General features: G+C 41.1%; 1 protein-coding gene across 5 annotated transcripts in view; it reads right to left on the reverse strand.

The window, feature by feature from the left end:
* myripa (myosin VIIA and Rab interacting protein a) overlaps positions 1–8460 on the reverse strand; it is an 84729-nt gene extending 76269 nt beyond the window's left edge. For all 5 annotated transcript variants that reach the window (XM_060932191.1, XM_060932183.1, XM_060932174.1 and 2 more), the window contains exon 1: positions 8291–8460. The gene's annotated coding sequence lies outside the window, so the exon portion shown is untranslated. The remainder of the gene's footprint in view (positions 1–8290) is intronic.
* Positions 8461–8666: the final 206 nt, after the last annotated feature.

Below are 8666 nucleotides of genomic sequence, written 5' to 3' on the forward strand. Positions count from 1 at the left end.
TCGACTTCATATCCAGTTTGGAGCCATCAGAATGAATCCAAGTAGACATTTCTTATTGTCTTTCCCAGCACTATTACTTCTAATTTGTTTATTCTTTCTTCATATATTATCACAATTTTGTATAACATAACTTCATGTGTACAAGGATCTCTCATGCTGCTGCATTTTACCTGGAAAGGAACATTAAGCTGAAAGAACACTACAGTCCCTCTACCACACAACAGAACTTCTATTATGCTGTGTATATGACATTTATTTACTTGGCAATGTATTTTCATTGTGGTAAGTGCTTGTATTAACAAGCAATGTGACTAACAGCCAGCAATTTACATAAATTTACATATGTAGAGAAATGATATATTGCTAAGTAATAGCTAAAAGGCTGCTGCATTTGAAAATTAAATCCAGGTGTCTGCGGTCTGTCGTTTATTTTGCCATATAAATTGTGATGGTATTCTGGTGAACAGAATTTGCAGGTATGCCACGCTGCCTTTAAAGCTGGGCATACACTGTGCGATTTTTTCAATCGCGGTATTCAGCGGCTGCTCACACTGTACGAGTGAATCGCAGGGGTAAACAGCACGCAGCTTACGATTCCTGTTCTCACACTATACGATCCAATGCTCGGATGCGATGCTCGGATGCGATGCTCAGGATTTCAAACAGGTTTGATTTTCATCCAATCGATCGGGAGGAGGTCGTGAGGTGTTAATCGCTTGTCGTTACCCCATGTATACTACACGATCCGAGACGCACGATTGAGCTAAAACTCGGCCCGATCTCCAAAATAGTCGCACGAGTGAAAATCGTGTCAAAATCGGGCCAAAAATTGCACAGTGTATGCCCAGCTTTAGTCTGCTTAAAATAAGACACACTAGAACGCAGCTATCTTATGCTGCCTTCAGAAATATACTGTAATCACGCAATATCTTATCCGCAAGAATGTGGTTATACTGAATCGGCATGGCTGGGATTCATAATCGTAATGTCCGTGATTCGTTATAAATTCATAATTCATAGATAACTAATCACAGTTGTGCAGATATTCAGTATAACCTCATGATTGTGAGTGTAATATTACTTTTAACAAAAAATTCAATAAACAAGAAATTAATATCAAGTAAGTGACGTATCAGACACAATATGGCCAAATGTTCTGTTTGTTTTTGCTCCGCTGAGGGAAATAGATCCTGAAGAAGCTACAACCACTTTACAGCCAGTCGACTACCTGGCTAACTAGCTCACTCACACTGATTTGCATATCATCATTAAAAATGAGTGTCCCTTCTTCCCTTTCATCTTCATGTGATGAACTTTCATATTTTAAGTCAAAAGGATTGTTTGCCATGTCTGCTGATGATGTCACTAACACTACTGTAGTAATCAATTTCAAACTAGGAAGTGGAATTTTATGTAACGAACACAAACAATCGGACTGATATGCACAGTGAACCATCCCGGTGTTGTTATAGCAAATATACAATAGGAGTAATTATTATACATACAGGACACTTTTTCGATGGAATAAAAACATGTATTCTATTCCCTTCTAGTGGGTTTATTGATGGCATGCAATATTGTTATCATATCGCTTATCCTCTATGTATCCGTCACTCTACCCAATGGAGAATGAGCGTGCAATATTGTTATAATATTGCACGTTGTCAAGACAACACGACGTCACACACAAAGATCCAGTGACAAAACTTTTCTGCTGCATATGCGCACAATCATTTCTTTGTCAGCCGGGAGAGAAAGAAGACGGGGTTAATTCAGTGCTAGGTTTAAGCACTAAATAAATAAACTGAAAACTGAAACTAAAGACGCGTTGAACACCCGAAAGGCTACCAAAATTTCATTATGAATTCTTCACATATATTTACAAGAGAAAAACATACCAATGGACATTGAAAAACTGGAAAAGAGACACATTGGGGATATAAAACTTCCGCGCTAGCGGGGACTCGCAGTTTGTACATAAACATGGCCGTGAGGTTTGTGTCATTAAAAGCAGAAGAATTAAAGAGAAAGACACGCTGAACACCCGAAAGGCTACCAAAACTTCACTGAATATTCTTCATGCATATTTACAAGAGAAAAACATACCAACAGACATCAAAAAACTGGAAAAGAGAACAATAGCGGAAATATTGTCAAAGTTCTACTTGGAGATGAGGAAAAGTGACGGAGACTTTTACAAGAGGACTTCACTCGTGCACTTCACTCAGTGAAGCCCTTTTGTTTTGAACAACTGCAGTGTAACAATTAACTCCGACCAAAAGTAACTGAACTTGAATTGTCAACCTGGATATAGTTTGCATATAAGTTGAGTTGTTGTTCAGGCTTTTTGGACTTGTACCATTTTTATTGTTAGAACTTTGACTTTGTACATTGGATTGACAGAACATTGAATTACATTCAATCAGAATCAGCATTCAATATTGGTAAATTACCCTCCTGTTGTTCTTAACTTTTTGTAAAATCTATAATTGTTCCAACAAACGTGCATGTATTATAATAATAATAATAATAATAATAATAGGGGGCAGCACGGTGGTGTAGTGGTTAGCGCTGTCGCCTCACAGCAAGAAGGTCCTGGGTTCGAGCCCCGGGGCCGGCGAGGGCCTTTCTGTGTGGAGTTTGCATGTTCTCCCCGTGTCCACATGGGTTTCCTCCGGGTGCTCCGGTTTCCCCCACAGTCCAAAGACATGCAGGTTAGGTTAACTGGTGACTCTAAATTGACCGTAGGTGTGAATGTGAGTGTGAATGGTTGTCTGTGTCTATGTGTCAGCCCTGTGATGACCTGGCGACTTGTCCAGGGTGTACCCCGCCTTTCGCCCGTAGTCAGCTGGGATAGGCTCCAGCTTGCCTGCGACCCTGTAGAAGGATAAAGCGGCTAGAGATAATGTGATGTGTGATGTGTGATAATAATAATAATAATAATGGCTTTTTTTCATAGTATATCAGATATATTCCATTCAGCTACTTGTCTTCGACTCGTTCAATATCATGCTAGCTGAATGGAATATATCTGATATACCACTCAAAGCGAGCCATCCATCCATTATCTGTAACCACTTATCCTGTTCTGCAGGGTCGCAGGCAAACTGGAGCCTATCCCAGCTGACTATGGGTGAGAGGCAGGATACATCCTGGACAAGTCACCACGTCATCACAGGGCTGACACATAGAGACAAACAACCATTCACACTCACATTCACACCTACGGTCAATTTAGAGTCACCAGTTAACCTAACCTGCATGTCTTTGGACTGTGGGGGAAACCGGAGCACCCGGAGGAAACCCACGCAGACACGGGGAGAACATGCAAACTCCACACAGAAAGGCCCTCACCGGCTGCTGGGCTTGAACCCAGAACCTTCTTGCTGTGAGGCGACAGTGCTAACCACTACACCACCATGCCACCCCAAAGCCAGCCAATATTATTTAAATATACTATATACACTATAGGCACCCCTGGAGCACCACTCAACCAATCAAATTATTGGACCAGACCTAGCTGCAGTGAAACATTCTTTAAGTCAGAGTGTGTAAATGCTGACCAAAATGCCTGTCTAAACATCCAGCCTGCTGAATCAAATGCAAAAGAAAAGACAATATTTTGAATCTATATGTTGAATATCACAATATATCAGATCATCATTAATTGCACATACCTAAATCCAAGCTTTGAAAAGAAAAACATGCTCAAAGTTTTGGCAAACAAATGAAAGCAGGTGGCATGTTTTGTAAGGTGCCCATTGATGAAAAAAAAAAAGTTTTTTGGTTGTTTCCTGTACCAACAGCAAACAGTTTCTCCAGTGTCCCCATAAGGAGGTCTCGCTCTCAGCACAGCATGCAGTGAACCAACAGTGAGAGCAAATACAAATACCACTCATCCATGAGCTGCTTGTCTTACTGCTTTAATCCAAAGGTTTTCTACAAATCTTTTCCAGTGCATCTGCAGATAGAGTTTATAAACATGCAATAACCGGGAGGTAATGTTTTATACTGAATAGCACACCATATATACAGATGAGTGAAAAATTAAAGGAAAAAACATGGAAAATGTTGGGCCACCATAAGCCAATAGCACAGCCGGCGCAGATTCGACAAGTCTGAAGGTGTACTGGCAGTGGAGAGAGATGTCGAACACATTGCTCTCTTGGCTTGTGTTGTTTTCTTACTCATCACTTCCTGCAAATGCTGACCAAAAATACTGGAAGAAAGCACTCATATCATGACAGAAATACTTCATGTAAGCTATAGGCAGTCAGTCAGAATAACTTTGTATTCATTTGCCATAACCGGTCCCTCTAAGAGGACACATGGATCCAAAATGCACCAGCAAAATGCCTGTAACCCATCTGTATTTACATGAATGACTAACTTTTGGATACTGATTCGTGTTTTCCATGACAAGTCACATGGCAAGTCATGCAAACTGTCTCAGTAATGGTAAATTTGTAAGACATTTTGCAAGTCATATGACTTTGATTATTATTTTGTAGGAAAGCGTGCATGCTACCATATTGTGTGGATTAGTGTATTTAATAGACTCGAACGTCTTGAAACAGCATGTCAGTGCAGACAGACTCTGTATAATAATTACAGCAACTAATGTTCTTGTTGTTGTTCTTGTTGTTGTTACACACATTATTATGCACATTATAAATTGATATATTATTTTATTCTATCCACATTCACTGGAGCTGAGCAATCGCACACTCTGATTGGCTACTCTACTATTAGGATATCAGCTCATATACCATGAAAAGAGAAAAACAAAATGGCCGAGCGTGTTGCTGAACCAACCGAGGACGAAATAAAAACTCTACTCAAAAACAAAACCCTGAAAAATACAAGTATTTGATGGTAAGAACATATCTTTTTTTTGTTGTTGTTCTTGTTTCAAGAATTATTATTATAGGGTTTTTTTCACAAATTGCTACTGTCATTTCACCGGTTTGTTTACATCTCATCTCATTATCTCTAGCCGCTTTATCCTGTTCTACAGGGTCGCAGGCAAGCTGGAGCCTATCCCAGCTGACTACGGGCGAAAGGCGGGGTACACCCTGGACAAGTCGCCAGGTCATCACAGGGCTGACACATAGACACAGACAACCATTCACACTCACATTCACACCTACGGTCAATTTAGAGTCACCAGTTAACCTAACCTGCATGTCTTTGGACTGTGGGGGAAACCGGAGCACCCGGAGGAAACCCACGCGGACACGGGGAGAACATGCAAACTCCACACAGAAAGGCCCTCGCCGGCCACGGGGCTCGAACCCGGACCTTCTTGCTGTGAGGCGACAGCACTAACCACTACACCACCGTGCCGCCCCGGTTTGTTTACATTCTAAGCGGAAATGATTTTGTTGGACGTTTTGTATAAAGTTTTTGTTGATCGAATTTGCAAAAAATAAAAATAAAAATGCTCTGTTTCTGAGCAGCACGGTGGTGTAGTGGTTAGCGCTGTCGCCTCACAGCAAGAAGGTCCGGGTTCGAGCCCCGTGGCCAGCGAGGGCCTTTCTGTGTGGAGTTTGCATGTTCTCACCGTGTCCGCGTGGGTTTCCTCCGGGTGCTCCGGTTTCCCCCACAGTCCAAAGACATGCAGGTTAGGTTAACTGGTGACTCTAAATTGACCGTAGGTGTGAATGTGAGTGTGAATGGTTGTCTGTGTCTATGTGTCGGCCCTGTGATGACCTGGCGACTTGTCCAGGGTGTACCCTGCCTTTCGCCCGTAGTCAGCTGGGATAGGCTCCAGTTTGCCTGCGACCCTGTAGGACAGGATTAGTGGCTACAGATAATGGATGGCTGCTCTGTTTCTCAAAATCCGATGAATGTGGATAGAATAAAACAGTTATTCCACTCAATCTCTTCATACATGGCTTATAGCCAACGTGGCTATCAGCTCATGTATGACTCGGTTTCATGGAATAACTGTTAAATATATATTTTGAATATTAGATGTGCATGTACAGCATGTCAAAACATGCAGTCTGTGTCTAACAACAACATTACAGAACTCAACTCAATCTCCAAGTGCTTTACATATTAAATACAGGGTTAGTCAAAATTATGTTAACACTAATGGATTATTTTTCTCCTGTAGATAGATGTACGCCATGGATGACAGATTAAACGGTTCTGTCGCTCACTGGTTTTGGTGTGTTGAACACAATGAACAGGTTGAGACCATCCTGTAAATCATCTTGCACATACGATGTATGTTTTGTGAATAAATGGTTTCTACCATTTAAGTGTTAACATAATTTTGACTAACTATATTTAAAGCGTTCATGAGAAACCACATGAAAGACTTTTTTTTTTTGAAGGTTGTGTTATAGATGTGTTTGCTATAACTTCAGAAAGCAATGCAAATGAAAACCACAGCTCATGTTACTTAGTTTACTTTTCCATATTAGATAAATGTTACAATGGAGCCACACTGGGACTGTAAATGCTCCTCAATGCTCTCACTTTAGTAGGATAAACTGAATCTGGTGACTCTTTAGAGCATTTCATCTGGAGGAAACAATAAACAGATGGAAACAAACTGAGCAACATTCAAATCCATAACTGACCCAGAACTGCTGTGTACAGTGGTGCTTGAAAGTTTGTGAACCCTTTAGAATTTTCTATATTTCTGCATAAATATGACCTAAAACATCATCAGATTTACCCACAAGTCCTAAAAGTAGATAAAGAGAACCCAGTTAAACAAATGAGACAAAAATATTATACTTGGCCACTTATTTATTGAGGAAATTATACAATATTATATATCTGTGAGTGGCATAAGTATGTGAACCTCTAGGATTAGCAGTTAATTTGAAGGTGAAATTCGAGTCAGGTGTTTTCAATCAGTGGGATGACAATCAGGCGTGAGTGGGCACCCTGTTTTATTTAAAGAACAGGGATCTATCAAAGTCTGATCTTCACAACACACGTTTGTGGAAGTGTATCATGACACGAACAAAGGAGATTTCTGAGGACCTCAAAAAAAGCGTTGTTGATGCTCATCAGGCTGGAAAAGGTGAAAAAACCATCTCTAAAGAGTTTGGACTCCACCAATCCACAGTCAGACAGATTGTGTACAAATGGAGGAAATTCAAGGCCATTGCTACCCTCCCCAGGAGTGGTCGACCAACAAAGATCACTCCAAGAGCAAGGCATCTAATAGTCGTCGAGTTCACAAAGGACCCCAGGGTAACTTCTAAGCAACTGAAGGCCTCTCTCACATTGGCTAATGTTAATGTTCACGAGTCCACCATCAGGAGAACACTGAACAACAATGGTGTGCATGGCAGGGTTGCAAGGAGAAAGCCACTGCTCTCCAAAAAGAACATTGCTGCTCGTCTGCAGTTTGCTAAAGATCATGTGGATAATCCAGAAGGCTATTGGAAAATGTTTTGTGGATGGATGAGACCAAAATAGAACTTTTTGGTTTAAATGAGAAGTGTTATGTTTGGAGAAAGGAAAACACTGCATTCCAGCATAAGAACCTTATCCTATCTGTGAAACATGGTGGTGGTAGTATCATGGTTTGGGCCTGTTTTGCTGCATCTGGGCCAGGACGGCTTGCCATCGTTGATGGAACAATGAATTCTGAATTATACCAGCGAATTCTAAAGGAAAATGCCAGGACATCTGTCCATGAACTGAATCTCAAGAGAAGGTGGGTCATGCAGCAAGACAACGACCCTAAGCACACAAGTCGTTCTACCAAAGAATGGTTAAAGAAGAATAAAGTTAATGTTTTGGAATGGCCAAGTCAAAGTCCTGACCTTAATCCATTCGAAATGTTGTGGAAGGACCTGAAGCGAGCAGTTCATGTGAGGAAACCCACCAACATCCCAGAGTTGAAGCTGTTCTGTACGGAGGAATGGGCTAAAATTCCTCCAAGCCGGTGTGCAGGACTGATCAACAGTTACCGCAAACGTTTAGTTGCAGTTATTGCTGCACAAGGGGGTCACACCAGATACTGAAAGCAAAGGTTCACATACTTTTGCCACTCACAGATATGTAATACTGGATCATTTTCCTCAATAATTAAATGAGCAAGTACAATATTTTTGTCTCATTTGTTTAACTGGGTTCTCTTTATCTACTTTTAGGACTTGTGTGAAAATCTGATGATGTTTTAGGTCATATTTATGCAGAAATAAAGAAAATTCTAAAGGGTTCACAAACTTTCAAGCACCACTGTAACACAAGTGTGAGGAAAACACGAGAGAAACAAGTAACAGTGCAGCCTGAGGACAGTGAGTGAGGCACTTACCGCTTTCCTGTGCCGAGATGTCAGAACTTGAGAGAGAGAGTGTTTAAAAAGCTGTCAAAACAGCGTTAGTTGTCTATTCTGAGTAAACCCTTTATGCTCAGAGCTTTAAAAGACAGGAAACATGAGCCAGAACGGGTCTGCCGGATAACTGCAGCTCGCGCACACTGTGTTAAGAGCCGGCACAAGACCACCGCTGCACCTGAGCAGCGAGAGCCGCGCGCAAGCCAATCACGTGACTCGACATTTCCCACGCGCTCAAGGGCAACTACAGTGTTGCTTGAAAGTTTGTGAACCCTTTAGAATTTTCTATATTTCTGCATAAACATGACCTAAAACATCATCAGATTTTCACACAAGTCCTAAAAGTACATAAAGA

This window comes from Neoarius graeffei, chromosome 1, assembly GCF_027579695.1.
Source record: "Neoarius graeffei isolate fNeoGra1 chromosome 1, fNeoGra1.pri, whole genome shotgun sequence".
Classification (NCBI taxonomy): domain Eukaryota; kingdom Metazoa; phylum Chordata; class Actinopteri; order Siluriformes; family Ariidae; genus Neoarius; species Neoarius graeffei.